An 18449-nucleotide genomic window follows, 5' to 3' on the forward strand; every position below is an offset into this window, starting at 1 on the left:
CTTCCCAATCAGTATAAAATTTCAGTGCTGGCCTTTTCCTTCTCTCATCCCAAGTGTTCAGAAATAATTCGATATCTCTTTCCGTTTCGTACTCTGTATGGAATTTTATATTGAACTTATTTTAGCTCTATCTCATTTCATGATTATATAAAGCAGCAGTAATGATCATCATCTTTTGTGCATGTGTGTACTATTTTACTTTTCAAAGACGCTTATAACTGATTATTTTATTTGATCAATTCTCACTTTAATGATTTGGGGATGCATAATCAGCACTGCTGAGATCCATGTCCCCCCATTTATTTTGTCAGCCTCTATGTCTGTGTTGGCATCTTGGGTTTGCTCTTATTGCTCAAATAGACAGACTTCCCATAAGTATAGAAAACTTTTTTCTTTACAATTTTTTTTTATGAACAAAAATTAATTAAACCAGCAAGTAGACAGTTAAAAAGATATATTTTGTAGATGGTTGTATAGAGCTAGACTTAACTGAGTATCTCACTGCAAATTAGTTCCTTTTTCAATAAATCCTGTACCTCACAATCCCTGACTTAATATGACCCTTGTTTCATCTTCAGACCTTAAATTTAATTTACCCAATCTTTGGATTTATTAGTAATTCCCTGGGAAACTATCTGTCTCTCTGGGTGTTTGAGCAATTTGTTTAATCAGCTAATGTGTTAGACTCAGTCCACCTCACTACCTAGTTTTTACTTACATGTCAGTTCTCCTGAGGAAGAAATAGCCTTTCTTCTCAACACAGTGGCTAAAAAAAGAAAGGTCACTCAATAACTTGATTCCAGGCCACCTTCTCCTCTCTTCTACAATTGGAAAAGATTCGTTTCTCTTGACACCTGCTTTTCCTCACCAACTTTTTATTGCTGAGAGGGCATCGTCCAAAGTTTTTTTAACTGAATAAAATTAGTCATTTTCAGGCAATTTCAGCAGATTAGGCCACAACTGGTGAATTGAATAAGAAAATAAACTTAAAAGTAACACTCCGGCTAAATATTTTAAACTCATAAATACAGGTTTGGGGAAGCATATGAAGTACTTTCTCTTGAGGTCCAACTCCCAAGCCTCAAATCTGTACTGGTCCATGGCCTGTTAGCAACTGGACCACACAGCAGGAGGTGGGTAGCAGCAGGTGGGTGAGCAAAGCTTCATTTGTATTTGCAGCTGCTCCCCAGCACTAGCATCACCAGTGGCCTCAGCTCCACCTCAGATCATCAGGCATTAGATTCTGATAGAAGCTCTGGTCCCTGGTGCCAAAAAGTTTGGGGCCCACTGCCCTATAGCAATGTCCTAGGCACTGGGATATGGCATTTACTATGACTGATTGCTGTGTATAAAGAGCTCTCAATTAGTACACCAGGCAGCCAGTTACAACTTTAATAAACAAATTTAATTTTAAAAGAAGTTTAATAAATAAAAATGACTAGCAATCCAGTGTTACCAGATTTAAAAGTAAAGATGTTGCTTCATCTGTGAAGGGTATAATTGAATAGGTAGGTAGCCCCCAGGTGGTCTTCCACTGTTAAATCTGGCCCCTGCTTCAGCACCTTTTCACAGATGAAAAATGCAGTTGGGACAAAGGGAGTCTGAGTAGACCATTCATCATCCCTTCTTGCTGTTCTTAAGGTCAGTTGCCCTCAATGTACCACTCAGGGAGAGCAAACGTGGTTTCCAGTGCTCAACCAAACCACCAGTTGATGACCCCTAAGTGATTATTTGTTTATGCTTAATTTCGGTTTGAAGGTTGAACTGACTTTTCCTACCGAGTTGGTAGAAAAAGTCAGTTGACCGCATTAATTCCAGGCATAAAATTTGCCCAAAGGAAGGGTCCTGGCCAATTGCTTTCTTGATAACAACGCACTTCTGAAGCCACGCATTTGTGTCCATGAACAATAAAGGAAGTCTCGGTCTAGACTGGTGGCCTGGTTTCTGCTGTTAACTCTCCTGTCAGGGCCTCATCTCAAAACATGATCCACAGCAATACATTCTGTTTCACATGTGAATTGGTGGACTACTTATAAAGGAAAATAATTTTTGCTAAAAAGAGAAGAGCACTAAAAACTTATCTTTGATGTAGGTGGCTGGAATCGTTACTAAGTTTCACAGTATTATTTAGAGAAAAACTATTCCATTTCTCTGATAATAGACAAAACCTCTTGGCCAATCTTATTAGAATAAAGCCAATAAGCAGGTGGAGATCCTATTAAGAATTACATCCCTAATGTCATTTTATTATTTTTATGTGTTTAAAGTAGGCAAATGATCCTTGGTCAAGTAGACATCTCTTGCTGCCTATTTTAAATAAAAGCACTACATCGAACTAAAATGTTTCTGCACAACAAAAGAAATCATCAACATCATGAAAAGGAAACCTAATGGGAGAAAATATTTGCAAATCATATACCTGATAAGGGGTTGATATCTAAAAGATCTAAAATATATAAAGAACTCATACAGCTCAACAACAACAACAAAAAGCACAATTCAATTAAAAAATGTGCAGAAGATCTGAATAGACATTTTTCCAAAGAAGACAGATGGCCGACAGGTACATGAAAAGATGCTCAACATCACTAATCATCAGGGAAATGTAAATCAAAACCACAATGAGATATCACCTCATACCTGTTAGAATGGCTATTATCAAATGATAAGACATAACAAATGTTGGTGAGGATATGGATAAAAGGGAACCCTTGTGCACTGTTTGTGGTAATGTAAATTGGTGCAGACACTATGGAAAGTAGTATGGAGATTCCTCAAAAAATTAAGAGTAGAAATGCCATATGACTTAGCAATTCCACTTCTGGCATTTATCCGAAGAAAACAAAAACACTAATTTGAAAATGTGACTGCACCCTCATGTACATTGCAGCATTATTTATAATAGCCAAGATATGGGAGCAACATATGTGTTTATTAATGAATGGATGGACATATGTATATAGAATAGAATATTATTCACCCATAAAAAATAATGAAATCTTGCCATTTGTTACAATACAGATGGACCTCAAGGGCATTATGCTAAGCGGGATAAGTCAGTCATATTATATGATCTCTCTTATATATGGAATCTAAAAACAAAGAAGGTCATAGATAAAGAGAACAGATTGCCGGTTGCCAGAGGCAGGTGGTGGAGAGTGGGTAAAATGGATGAAGGGGGTCAAAGGTACAAAGTTCCAGTTATAAAATAAATATAAAATATGGGATGTACCATACAGCATGGTGACTATAGTTAATAATACTATATTGAGTATTTGAAAGTTGCTAAACGAGATCTTAAAAGTTTTCATCACAAGAAAACAATTTTGTAACTGTTGATGATGTAAAATACACATGGTGATTACTTCACAATATATATTCAAAATATTGAATCATTATATTTTGTATCTGAAACTAATGCAATGTCATATGACAATTGTAGAGGAGGAACAAACTTTCCTCTATCTTCAGGGTTCTTTTGGCTGGTCGAATAATCGAAGATTTGAGACAAATCTGCAAGAGAAAATAACCACATTTAATACATACATATGTATGGGAACCCCACATACATGAGAGAGTCAGAGACCCCCCCACCATATGCACAGGAGGTTCAGAAACAGAAAGGGAAAATGGATAGATAAGACATGCTGAGCTAGAGATGAGGTAAGGTACCTTGGGGCTTCAGAAGGTCAGTAGAAGGAAAGCATATTTTTAGTAATTATTAATTTTTCCTGCCATGTAGATGGGTAAAAAGTCATTTCTGGTAATAACTCTTAATGGGCCAGGCTCCTAATTTAAATTCTTCTGGATAGTTAAGGCGGGGGTCAGAAGTTTCTCGAGCCCACAGGGTCTTGGTTACCTTTAGCTCAAAATAATTCTCATACCACTGAGGCACATGTTGAGATGACTTATTCTGAACCCCCACACAGTTATACCTCAATTTTTTTTAAAGTCCTAACTGTAAAGTATACTCTCTGTCACAGTGTTTCCCTTCAATGTCAGATTTAGCAACACTTTTTATAACAAATAATTTCTAAGGCCTCTTTAATAGCCTGTTTTGTTATCTATTGCAGTGAAACAAACCATCCCCAAAATAAATAAATAAACAAACAAAATACAACAGCAAAGAATTTCTTGATATTAATTAATCTAGTATTTATAAATGAGGCATTTTGTTGCTGGAGAAAAGTTTGTTTCTTTAAATGTGTTAAGTATATTCTTCTCAGTCTTATTTCAGTAAATTTTTACTCAGCAAATCTTTTTCTTAGAGTGTGCAAAAGTAAATTTCAGATAATTCCTCATCTATATTCTGAACAAATGGAGTTCAAGATAAGAAATTTTAGCTGTTTGTCCAAAGAGACTTTATTAAGCTTTTGAGTAATAATCAGAGCATTCTTTCAGCTAACAAGTCCTTCTTTTATGTCTATTTATTTTCTGTCTAGTTTTTTTTGTAATTGTGCAGACCAACCTTAATGACCCCATGCACTAATATGACACTGGGTTTTATAAGTAGTGAAATAATAGTGATGATGGGTTTTTTGTTATTTGTTTCCTTGCTTGTTTATTTTTTGTTTTTTGTTTTTTAGCTCAGGAAAACATACTATAACATACTAAAATTTGACAGTCTTTTGTTCTTGTCTAACCTCTTGGAGTAAACTCTATAACATTCTCCACTACCCTCAAGTACAGTTGTGTCTTACTTATTAAAGTGAATCAACTAGTAACTGTTGTGTTCTGTATTACAAGAAGGTAGGATCTTCCTGAGCTGGAATTCTTTTCAAAATGTACTTTAGAACTTATGGTAACATTTTATAGATCTCAATTTGAGATTTTTTTTTTTTAATTTTAGATTGGCAGAAACCTCAGTAGCCCTAATGTTAAGCAGTACCATAGTGTCTACTGTAGATTTACTTCACTTTCCAAGGTTCCTGATATTAATTAACACACTTAAAACATAAGTGTGACTCAGTCCGCTGACAGTAACTAGATTATATTCTGTGTTCCCAGAATGATGCAAAGTGTAAGAAGGCAATACCAAATAAGAATAGGAAACTCTTTACCCTGTAATTAGAAACACAAGTTAAATCAATCCATAAGTCAATTAGAAAACCATGAATCATAGTAATCTTATATGGCATTGAATTTAAAGCTAACAGAACTCTCAGTCAGATGTGAAATGATTGTCTGAGTAAAAGTAAGGAGGAAGGAGAGGTGATTGTGGCTCGAAGATCTTGGATGTGCCAATTTTCAGAGACAGGAGAATACTTGAATGGATAGAAAAGAAAGAGTAACCTCTTAGCCTAGATGATCAAGCAGAACAGGCTAGTAAAGAGATTGTTCAGACTGGGAAAAAAGTGGAATGATGAATGAGAATGGGCCAAATCATGAAGGCCAAGGAAAGCTGTTTTCACTTCACTGTCCATTGTTGCACTGAAGCAGGATTCATTTGGAGTTATAGTCAAACAACAAGAGTAGTGATAATGGTGGTGATGGTGCTGGTGGTGGTGTTGGTGGTAGTGGCGTTGATATTAGTAATGGCCAACCATTATTGAGCGCTTTATATGTGCCAGGCTCTTGTACTTTGTGTGGATTATTGTACCTGAAGACATTATTATTATCATCATCATCATCATCATCAATCTATTTTACAGCCAAGGAAAGAAGGCTTGGAAGAGGTTCTTAACTTACCCAAGACCACAGAGCTAATATGATATAAAGCCAGAATTTGACACCAGGCAATTTTATACCATGGTCCACATCCTTAAACACTTCCCATTATTATCTCTGGGCAATAAATATCTGCAGTTAAGAGGCACCATCCTACATTTTTTGAAGGGACATTGATAACTGGAATCCATTCACAGGAGAATAATTGGGATGATAAAGAATCCTTGAATCCCTATAAACAGAGAAGAAACATGAAGAAGATAATCAGGTTTGTGAGAAAAAAAAAAAATGATAAATTTGGCCTTATATGCCCCTTTGTTCTCCGCTTTTCCAGTCTCAGTGAGCTGAATTCCTTGCCATTGTATAATGTAGAGATTGAGGACTTAATGTATAAATGTTTAAGGGAATTAAAAGATTATCCAAGATGGATGGAACTGTGTTTACCAGTGACAAAAGAGTTCCTAAGAGATGTCATTCGTCTTTTTTGAAGGAGACATCACTTGTTTATATATTCCACTAAAGCAATTCTTGAAAATTTGTTACATAGAAGACAAAATCATGATATCTATCAGTTTCTGCAGTTGATTGTGAGTCAAACATGCAGGTTTCTTTATAGCTTTCAAGAAGTGGAGGAAGAGGAGAAGCTGGTGTATAGTTAGTGTTAATGTTAGTCCCACTGTTGGTCAGAACTTAAACAACAGAAATACAGTGTTTCTTCTGTTCTAGAATCCCAGCTATAGTAAGATACAGCACTGTTTACTAATGGTCTTTCAGGGGCAAAACCTCCTTTAGTAAAGGAAGACATCCCTTCTAAGATGAATTCTAATGTTAGGAATTTAAAACCTCTAAAACTTTTTATCCTAGAGTAGAATACATAAGAAGGAAGTTCTGCCCCTTTCTTTATGAAATCTTTTTTTGGGGGGTGGAGGGAGTTAGACGAAACCAGGTACATTTTGGCAAAGGCAACATGATTTATGGACATTTGGGTTCTAAGAGGTAATGGAGGAATGAGGAAGACAGAATCAAAGGCCAGGCATAAAAAGGGCCAAATGAAATTAGTGGATATAAGGAGGAGGAAAATCTAGTGTCTGGAGTTAGGTACTCATACTCATTTAACCTAACTTCTAATGGAAGCTGTATAAAGTCATTCTTTAGGGTATACCCTTTAACCATCTTCAGATAAGATCAGATTAACTTTGACAGCCCAACCCAAGGAAATCCAGCTTTGTCAGCCTAATAAATCTGTCTTCCAAGTAAAGGGCCATATCATCCTACCTCCCATTCTCAATTCTGGAGGCTGCAGCCTAATGTAGTGGTGTCTTTGTGAACTTCTGACTGTTGACCATCCCTCTTGATGTAGATGAAGTTTTTTAGTGTAAACTCTACAGGTGTTCTATCTGTCAGTTGTCCACTCTTTAATAAGAGGTGCAGACATTAATGGGTATGTGGTCATCTCCTCATAGATATTATCCTAAGTGGGTGGTGAAGTAGCTATTAAGTGGGAATTTTACCATTGATACAGAGATATTTTTAGTTGCCCTTTGGCAACTCTAGATCAAGTTCACCACTGCCTTATAAAATCAGTAAAGGCAGACTGTGACTTTCTGGTCACCACCTTGCTCATTTCAACCCAGTACTAGGTACATTGTAGAATCTTAGAAATTTTTATTAAATGTTCTTTGGCGTAATATCCCTGTCTTACTTTATTGCTCTCACAGCTAGTTAAGGTAAAAACAAACAAACAAAAAAATCTTTAAGGTTTAGTCTGAGAATCAGGTAGAGCTGATAGACAACCACTCCTGTTTTGCATTTACTTAGCTTATTTGAGTGAACTTCCCTGCCATGAAGAAATGTACATGCATTTAGGCTGATTAATGTGCAAATCTTTATTGCTTTAATTCTAAGAATTGGAAATGTTTCTCATTGAAATAGCTCCTCAACATAACACAAAACAGGCTTTTTAAGAGCCTATTTTAATTATTTTTCCAGTCCAGTTTATGCCAAAAGAAGCAATTCAGTTCTTCTGACAATGTCTCTGTGTACTCTAATTAAACTCTTCCAATTTGCAATTATTTTTCTCAATATTCATTTATCCATGAAAGTCAAATTTGGCCTAGAAATGTAGTAGTGGATGACAAAACATTGAGTTGCTAATCCCCATTCTCCCAGTGAATATTACTTTATTGTCTCTCCTTTTTGTAGTACTGCTAAAAAGTTTATGTAAACGTATCACAGTGGAATAAAAGCAACAGCCTGGGGCTGTTCACTGCGATTGGCACATATTACTTGATTATACATTTAGTACATTTGTGTAGGAATGTTTCTGTGGGATTTCCGAAACAGATGAGGCAATCGAGGCCATGGGAGATGAGGAGATGTTTCCAAAGTCCCATATGTGATTCTGGCAGAGTAAAGACACACGCCTCCCACCTGACGACTAGTGAAATGTCGTTGTGCTTGCTTCATTGCTTGTTTGTTTTTTTTCCTGAAAGAAGAATATTTTAGGAAATACAGGAGGCTTACTTTTAGCATAACATGTCAGCAGTCATGTTGTGCTATAGTTTTGAAGTCTGGGGCACCCTTGAGGAGACAGGGCAGCGGGGCTCTGAATGTGGTCGGCATTCTACCATGTTGGGTAGCAGTTTGGGCTTTATGGTCAGATTGACCTGGATCGAAATTCCATTGTGGACATCAAGCAGCTGTAGAATCTTGGGCAAGTTTTTAATCTCCACGCCCTCCAATGTCAACAACTGCACTTGTGAGGGTGAAAGGAATAACACCCATGGATGTGCTTAGCTGACAACTGACACAGAGCCATGCCCTTAACAAAAAGTTAACTATTCTTAGATGTTACATGTTTACCTGAGTTATGGTTATTGACAAACCGATATGTGCCTGAGGGTGAAACCAGACTTACTTCCATGGATCCGGAAGAGGTGATGGCCATGTTTCTTATTAATCTCTAGGCAGAGCACACAGTAAGCAGGCATATGTATGTATATTTCTTTGTTTGTTTGGTTTTTACGATATCCTGCCTAAAGGAAGATTATTTTCTGAAATATAACAAGAACTCTATAGCATATATCTAGGTCGTATTATAGGAGACTAGTAGTATCACAGTAGGAGACCACTTAGGTTCCCCTTATTGAAGGAATTAGCAGAGAAAGATCAGTCATTTTCCTTTGTGGTGCATGGACAATAGCAAGAAAATATTTTACTTTTCCTACCATATCCTGCATTCATGGTTGATAATATCCCTCCCACTTTTTTTTTTTTTTTTTGCTCATTCTCTCACCTCTCCTAAAGCTAGAGAGCACAAACTTTAATTTGCCAGTAGACAGTTTAATTTATTTTGGAAAACATTGTTCTAGACTATTATCTTCCTCACTTCTACCATTTATGGTACATTGCACTTTTGTAAAAGAAAATCACACACAATTTTTAGGTCAGTTCATTTCAGTAAGATCAGTCTGTTGCCTTGCATGCTTTCTAGGCAAGATGCCCCAGTTGTGCAAGTGCCTGACCTTCCATTGAATTGTAAATAATCTCCTTGGAATAAACTTAAATTCTGTTTTCCTTTTTGTACCCCACTGCATTTTCCCCATTTTTCTTCTGAATTTAGGATGTCAAGCAGGTACTTCATACCTTGCAAACAAATTACTTTCTGAGTGGTAATAATAATAAATCACGCTAATTGGTTCTCTCAATTAGCACTCAAACCATCCCTGCCTTCTAAGTGACTTTCATGTTTCCCTCTACCTTTTCTTAATCATCTTAGAGAAATACATGCCTCTGTGAAATGATTACAGGGTCAGTAGCTCTAGATTTGTCTCCTCTGATCATGCATCTTTGCTTTCTAAACTTTTTTCTTCCACATCAGTTATCCTTTTTTTTGTTCCTGATATTGATTATCCACTCTGTGAATCATATCAGTAATGGTTTTTAAATCATTGTAAATTAGTTTGATCATACCTTTAGAAGTTGAGGATCAACTCGACATATATTTATCTTCTCATTAACCTATGGGAGAAAATGTTCCCCATATAAGACTTCTACGAAAACAGTCACTAAGATTTGAGTTTGAATTATTTGTTTCCTTTGGCCTTACCAGCTATATTAAAAACATATCTGTAAGGAAACCTTGACTTAAAGAAGCATAATATCTAGTAAAGTTATAGTTCAGCCACATTTCTCAGAGCCAGAGGCAGATAGTTGGGTGGTCTGATTCACATGTAGTTTGGAGGCCAAGTCCTTACTAATGAATAAGCAGAAATGCAGGCAAATTGAAAGGAGTGGAAAAGTCTTTCAGAAGAGACCTAGGTAACCACTGATCTGGTGTTACAGCTTGGAGTATGGTTCGGTGTTTCTTCACGATATTAAAGACATGTGATTTAGAGCTATTTTAATTTGTTTTCCTAAATAGGCTATAAATAGAAATTCCATAGCTAATTCGAATAGGATGCCAGCTTCCATTCATGATAGTAACAAGGTTAAAAGCCTCTTGGTCCCTGGGCCTGCACAATCCCTGATACATAGTGAGTAGGGTTCAGTGCCAGAGAATAGCTGACTAAATTATGCTTTTTCTGTACTGGAAAGCAAGCGACCTGGAAAGTTGAGTGGCACAACACAGTATTCTGTCTCTGGCTTTTTAATGTGCAAACTTTTTTTAAATGTGCATAGAGGGCACACACTATTTAAAAGAATGCAAAATCAGGAGAGTACTATCACTTGAATATGTTTTCCATAGCATTTACCTATGTGCCTTTATTCTCAACTAGATCTTTCCCTTTGGAGCAGGAGCTTTCTCTCAATGCTCTTTATTATCCTAGAGTACCAGGAAAGATCCAGGCCATTTGTGCCTATCCTATGAGGAACAATTGAAGGTACAAGGATGCCCTGCTATATAGAGGTGGCAGTTTACTCAGAATAGTGGGCTTTAGGAGAAGAGGTGTGAACAGCAGGAGAGATAGTTCACTGGAAGTAGGGGGCTTCAAATTTCAAAGTCTGCCACCTCCAGGACTCTTTGTTCTACTGTGGATAGGAAGAGAGGGGTCTCAAGGTTAACTTTTGGCACTAATCATGTTTAGGTCAGAGAAAGAAAAAGTTAGGGACACAAGATAGATCCTGTCCTCACTGCCACATGGAATAGGAATTCACCTTTTCATGGAAGCAGCTTGGTGTAGCAGTTAAAATTTTGTAGGCAGACAAACCTGTGCTAAAACCTTAGTCATACCACTAACAAGCTGCAGTTCCTTGCAAGCTACATCACCACTCTGAGCCCCAATTCTCCTGTCTCTAAAAACAGTGGTAATAAATTAAACCTCATAGGAGTTTGGTAAAGAGTGGATGACATTTGTTAAGTAAACAGTGCTTAGTCATAATAGCTATCAATTCCTAAGTACTTATACTTTGCCAGGTACTGGGCTCAGTGTTTTTCTTGAATTATTTCATTTAATCCTGGCACCAACCCTGCGAAGTAGGTACCATTGTTATCCCCATTTTACTGATAATGAAACTAAGACCCAAATAAGTTACCTTATTCACATAGCTAGTATCTGTTAGAGGCACCACCTGCGGATCAGAGGTCCAAATCAGAACCTCATGGGTGGAATTTTACAGTTCCTCAAAGTCGGGATCATGTGTTATTTATCTTTGTATCTTGCGTCCTATTTTGACCTCAAGAACCAGAACAGCATTTTGTTGTGTGTTAGATGAGGTCCCTCAATATAAGGATTAAAGAATAACTTTCAAACAGTTATAGCCTTGACCATGGAATGTAGCACCTTGTAAAAGAGGAAGCTCCCTGCCTTTGAAAATGTTCAAGCTGCGGCTGGCTGACCTCTCAGGTCCTGTCCGGCTCTAAGATTTCATGGTTCATTAATCTCCTCAGCATGTCCACGTTATATAAGGTGCCTTTCTCTGTTAGAGGAGAGGGGAAAATGTACCTGTGGGTTATGTGTGAAATTGTTCAGCCTTCACTTGTACAAGGTAAAATTCTATCAACTATTGTCTAACTTTACAAAAGAATCAGATTTTTATTTCTACTTCTATTTTGAGTTTTGAGAACCTGGTTCAGTTCCTTGTTAAAAAGTATTGTAAGCATCATGTAGCACCATTATTAAGAAATATATAATATGAACATAGCGCTAGATGAATTTATGTGAGTTATTCCATGTGTGAGAAGGAACCATTTGGTACTTGTTCTTAATAAAATTATTTAAGTGAAGGAAATTGCAAATATACAGGTTTTCCAGCCTTTTTCAAAACTCTTTGCATTGTCTTGGCAATAATGATTGTCCTGAAAATGAAATTATTGTGGCACTCTCTAGGTATTATAGACCTTTAATTATTTTTCTAATGTCCTTAACAAACCCAATATTTATGGAAAAGCTTACAATTAAACCAAGTATTTTGAAAATTTATGCTTACATAGGTGAAACATCAGACATTATATGGTAGTGCTGTTTTTTTGTTTTCCTGGAGACAAGCATTCTCTTTGTTTCTGTATTTTATGACTCATCCTTTCTTAACTCATCTTCCTTATCCTTTGAAACTTCTTCAGAGAATCAGAAAACTTTCTTCATCATTTTTTCCCCCCTAATTCACAAGAGTTCCACTTCTACATGGAAGAAAAAAGTGTTACTTTTTCCACAGGGATTGTTTCTAAATGCCTTCTTTTTTGCTGAATTACACTGGCCTCTAGTGGATACCTGTCACAATTATGTTTTATATTGATCTTGTCTTATTGTAACATTCTACCACATATTTTAATAATTTTCAAGAATCTTCATTAAGTAGCACAGTCAGAATTGTCAGGGGTTTCAAGTAGAATTCATCATGAAATTGATTAAACTTTATGTGGGTTATTACCATACTTACCAGTGTACTTAACAGATTTATATTATTTCCTAGAATTTTTTAACATGGAGTTGTGATGTTAGTTCCACAGTACTTCTCATTTAACACATGTACTTAAGGTATATATGAAACAGATCTTTTTAGAAAACAACCCAAATGTTCTTCTCAGAGAAATAAGATATTAATGTGATATCAAATTCTCTCATATTTGTAAAGCAAAAAATAGCTAATATGATCCAAAGTAACATATCAGAGTGGAATATTTCCACATTTAAAATTTAAGAAAATCATTGTATTACAAAATATAAGTCCATGTCACTTTCTAATACTGGAGTTTAGTATATTTTAATATGGCAAACAAGTATAGTCTTAATTCTAATTTATAGTCAGTAAATAGTAAAATTATATTCATGTTTATTTGGTGATCTGCCATAAATTCAAATGTTAAATATGTCCAATTGAAAGAATTCAATTTTATCATATTTTTAATCAAACTATGTACTTAAACCCTTATGAACTCTATTCTTGACAACCAGTGAGCCAAATGAACTTCTAATTATTTGATAAATGACACCTGGGTTTTATTTATAGGGTGGTTCTGCCTCAGGGTCCTGCATGAGGTTGCAATCAAGAAGTAAGCCAAGGTTTACTGTCATCTGAAGACTTGATTGATTGGAGCTGGAGCAAGGGTTCTCGACCCTGGGCCACAGGCCAGTAGTGGACCATGGCCTGTTAAGACCCAGCTGCACAGCAGGAGGTGAGCGGCAGGCTGGTGAGCAAAGCTTCATATGTTTTTAGCCGCTCCCTAGCACTAGCATCACCTTAGCTCCATCAAGCATTAGATTCTCAGGAGCACCAGTCCCTAGTGCCAAAAAGGTTGGGGACCGCTGGGCTGGAGGATCCTCTTCCAAGATGGCTCACTCACATGGCTGTTCACAAGAGGCTTCAGTTCCTTAATAGATAAAACCCACAGTTGTGCTTCTTGAGTTTCCTTATGACAGGGCAGTTGGTTTTCCACAGGTTGAGTGATCTGAGAGACAGAGCAGAGAAGGTTAAATGCCTTTTATAACCTATGTTCAGAAGTTACATGTGGCTACTTCCATCATATTCTGTTCACTCAAAGGGAATCACTAAGTCCAGTCCACACTTAAGAAGAGGAAAATTAAGCTCTACTTAATGTTGAAGGGAAGAACATATGTGGACATATTTTAAAACCACCACGGGAGTTTAATTTACATGGAGGAATTTGTCTCTTCATGTTAGATTTATATGTATAGAAAAGATATTTCAGGCTACATCAAGGACTTGAGCCAAGGCATGCCAATGGGGTGACTGAAGGTGTTATGGTGAAGGAGTATAGGGTAGGAAGTATGGCATAGTTGGATCTCTCTCTAAAGGTATGACCTTGGGAAAACCACCTACCACTTCTCTGCCATCTGTAGAATAGGGAAAACATTGCTTTCTGCACAGGATTATAGTGAGAGGTAAGTCAGTTAACACGCATGAAATACTTAGAAAAGTGCCTGGCATCTAAAAAGTGATCAATAACATCCTAGCAAATACTTCTAGCATTAGCATTATTGTCACTGTATGTAGATTCATACTCTAACTCTTCATTCTCTTCTTCAGCCTAAGGAACCCTGCTTGGATCTCCTCTTCAGACTTATGTGATTTTTTCCTCTTCATAGCCTTTCTCTACATCTCTTCATTCACAGATGCAACAGTTTTCCACCAAAATATTTCATTATGTGCAGAGATTTTTTCAAATTCTTTGGAATAGAGGGAGAAGTCAGAACACTGTGGAGAGGGTGGTGGCAGCAGCAGGAGAGAAGTGTACTGGCTTGGAAAGCACTGTCCAGGGTGCTGACACATCTGGCTGGAGAGGCAGCTGCAACCGTAAAGCACTGAGGTCAGATGTAGTTCTCAAATAGGTTGTGACTGGTAAGCTCAGTGTTTTCCAAAATCCAGACTTCTGGCTTTTGTAAAGTGAAACAGTCTGGGCAAACGAGGCTCACATTCCCATGGCAACAATTAAAAGGATTATATAGCTGCAGCACTTTTAGAAAAGGCATATCTTTCCCGGTATGTCAAAGTATTTTCTATTGTCTTAATCCAGGCCCCTCTTTACTCACCTGCCTGGCTCTTGAGGGCATTGAGTCCAAGAGCCTACTCTCCAATTAAAGACCAGCACTCTACAGTTTAGTTAGTCGGTGTCATCTCCCGTAAGAAGTACTTCCACCCTCAAGGTACCTCATCCATTTTTGAAGACTGCCACGGAACTGCAGCATTAAACTATGCTGGGATTCCTGTCCTCAAACTTGTCTGGGCAGAGATTACAATCCTCTTAGCTAGTTGATAAGAACTTTGGTGTGTAGTCAGATGATAGTGTATGAAAGGAAACTTTATAGATCACAGTCAGTGGCAGGAATTGGCTTACTATGGGAAATGTCTACCTAGTCAGGGTGAATAAGAAATGGAAGATGACCTTAGCTAGTTGAGCAACTCAGAAGACTCTCCCAAGGTTTCTAGATTGAAAACTTGGACATGATACTTAAAATAAAAGGAAATAAAAAGGCATTTCATGGTTTTAATAAACACGTGTCTGTCAATCCAAGGAGCTTCTACTTAGGTAGGACATGAACAGAAATTAAATAGATTCAAGACTACCTTTTAGATCCTTCCAGAACATAGGAAAATACATATTCATGAAATAAACCAATGCTGAGGGTCGTGGGATGGATGAGGAAGACTTCTGCAAAGAGATTTTTGTCCCAATATTTCAGAGAATAAAGGGCAGTTACAGGTGTAGAGAAGAGAAAAGGAAATGCTAACATATCAGTAAAATAAAACAAATACTTGTCTGGATCTTGTGGATTCAGGTAATATGTGTGCATATCTGGCCTTACCAGGTGCTTGCTGGTCACTTTCCAAAAAACTTATGTGGAGCTTATGTAATTTGAGAGTTTCTGTTTCCTTCCCTACTTTTTTGTTTGTTTGTTTGTTTGTTTGTTTGTTTTGGTTGTTAAGCCACCCTATACATATTCTCTTGGGCTGTTCACTATTAACAGCTCAATGACACAGTTTATTTGCTTGAGAAAACAGAATAATGTGACTTTTGAGATAAATATGAGGCCACCCCTTGTAACTGGGTCATTGGAGTTTCACAGAAGTTTAACATCATCTTTTGTCCAAGGCTGCAGACCTACATTTTTACTTATTAACTATCTTTTCAGATTTGTTTCCATGTTATTTGTGTTCCTCCTTTAAACAGACTGGGAGACCATGTGGCGATTCAGCCTTACTGAGACTATCTTAAATTACGCTAAAACTAAGGATTGCAAGTCATCTTCTAGATGGGCCTTCCTTAGTTTTCATTTGTAACTAATAAACCAAATGAAGCCATTTCAGTGCTGAGAAGCTTGTTTTCACCTGACAAGCTATCATTTGTCATTTATAATGGGCAGGGCCCAAGAAGCATTTGGCTTATTTTCCTTTTTCTACCTTTACTTTAAGTATAGATCTAGATAGTTGATGAGCAGTAATTTCAGAGTCTTAGTGTTAGCCATCTTCTCCACAAAAACAAGGAAAGAAATGTTTGATAATATTAAATGGCGTGAGCTGAGAGTGTTCAGATTTTTTTTTAAATGTTACTTTTATTTTTTAACTCAATTGTGAATATGTTGTAGAGAGAAGAAAACTAAAAACTATAAAGAAATAACCTTCTAGTTCTAGCAGGTTCAGTCTTCAAATAAATAATTTTTTTCTAAAATCAAGCTGGGTTGATCGAAAGAGGATGTTGATATCTCTCTTACCAGGAAACAATGACTCACTCACTTATGTACCTTCAGTCATGGTATATGGAAGAGTTTATTTACAAAAAGACTGATGAAGAGAGTGTGGTAGAGTCTATGGCCATGCCACCCTGAACAAGCCCGATCCCATCTGATCTTGGAAGCTAAGCAGGGTGGGGCCTGGTTAGTACTTGGATAGGAGACCACCAGGAAGACCAGGTGCTGTAGGCATAAAAAAATTTAAAAATAATAATAATAAGGATTTGTAAACTGACAAAGTCCTTGCAATCTGTGAGGTCAACCAAGGGTAGCCTCACCTAAAAAAATAAATAAATAAAGAGACAGTGTGGTAGAGGGTACAGGAGCTGTAAGAGAAAGTACAGGAACCTGAGGCTAGCAACTTGTGATCTTTTATATCCCTAAACCAAAAGGAGAAAAGGTTTCTTGACCAGAATAAAAAGTCTATAATGAAGATTTTCTTAAGATGATCAGAGACCTTTTGTGGAGGGACTCAAGATAACCTTGCTGAAGGATCTGGAGGAATATACACACCCTGACTCCTTCTCCTCCTGCCAAGGCTCCCTGATGCCAGGCAGGAAAGGAGCCCATTGACGTAGCCCCTAGGATCAGCCTTCCAGGACCAAGAGGAGCAAGGTGGAAAAGATTAGAACAGACCTGGAGAGGCACACAAGTCATCTACAGCACAGATGGGTCCTAGATGACATCCTTTTGATTGCCTGTTGAGCATGTGCCTCAGGGGATAGAATGTTCTGGAATCCTTTTGTAAAAAGGAGTCTCGCAGCTTAAGAACTCTGCTGAGGTCCACAAAAGGTTCACCATGGGTGGGAGAGGGTGTGGCCAATCAGTGATTAAACTCTGAGTGGAAAGAGTTTGGTTCAATTTTATTCCTAGCAGGCTGTGGAGAGTGTTTTGCCAATGTAGTATTAATTTGCTCTAGACATGGTATTCTGACATTTGCTGAACAGCTAAATAAATAGATCCAACTTCTACACAATGGATTACAGCAAGGTCAGACAGTGCTATCAGTAATTTTAGAATATTGTCTACAGCTGAGGATGTGTTTTTTTTGGTGACAGTGACTGATGCTGCTAGTAGTTGTCAAATAAATTCTCTCAAATAGATTACTCTCCTCCTGATATTAAATATTACCAGGGACCAATCCTGCCCAAGCATTTTAGAGGAGCTAATTGAAATGGGATATTGATTTTTATAATTACAAATGTTTTAATGAGTAACATTTTTGGGAGATTCTTAACAGTTTTTTGTTTTGCTTAATATGATTGAATTTAAAGTTTTGATGCTAAAGAATGTTATCTTCAATGACAGTTTTGGAATTTAAGATTCTGGGTATGAGGACTGAGGTTAGAGGTCATTTTACTGTAATGAACAAAGGATGAAAGTTTGTTCTTACAAAGAAATTTGGCAGTAAACTGATTTTCACAAATATACCAGTGAGATCTGTTATGAGAAGACACATATGTATGTGTTTTTTAATGATTTTACTTACAACAATTTTAATATACATTTTAGTCATAATAAATAGCTTACAACTTATTGAGATCTTAGCTGGAAGTTTATGTTTTTATTCTGCTCAGTCAGCTATCTATCCATTAGGAGTTTTGATATGAATCTTTATCAACTCTTTGTTTTTACAGAAAACTAAATGATCAAATAGGTTTATTGGAACAGATGTATGAAGCATCACAGAATCATTATATGCCACCTTCATCTTAAATTACACTTGTTATTTACAGAAACAGTGGGTTTTGCTATTAACTAAATTTATCTTCATTTCTCTGTGGTGTGAAGTGTGAATCTGTGTGGTCCTAAGTTTTGGCTCTGTCTGCTTAGCTAATTTTTTTTCATTGGTGTCAGTCATAAATAAATGCTGTTCCTTTCCTGTAGGAGCAGTTACCCTGTGGGGACCATAATGTTGCAACAATAAATAGATAGACATCCCGTTTATAGATTAATAAATGGGTCCTTCACCAAGTTGCCAATTTTATGAGAGTTCTCTATATTAACTCTCCAACTAATGATGATAGGATATAGATATTCACATTCATCAAGATGGCACAAGTCTGAGGTGATTGGACAAAATACTGCTTAGAA

General features: G+C 37.0%; 1 protein-coding gene and 1 pseudogene across 1 annotated transcript in view; both read left to right on the forward strand.

Moving 5' to 3' along the window:
• SUCLG2 (succinate-CoA ligase GDP-forming beta subunit) overlaps positions 1-18449 on the forward strand; it is a 250538-nt gene that overhangs the window by 202403 nt on the left and 29686 nt on the right. The window lies entirely within an intron of this gene.
• LOC112484503 lies at positions 16430-16547 on the forward strand (annotated as a pseudogene).

The sequence above is a fragment of the Pteropus alecto genome, unplaced genomic scaffold (assembly GCF_000325575.1).
Source record: "Pteropus alecto unplaced genomic scaffold, ASM32557v1 scaffold75, whole genome shotgun sequence".
NCBI classification, from domain to species: Eukaryota; Metazoa; Chordata; class Mammalia; order Chiroptera; family Pteropodidae; genus Pteropus; species Pteropus alecto.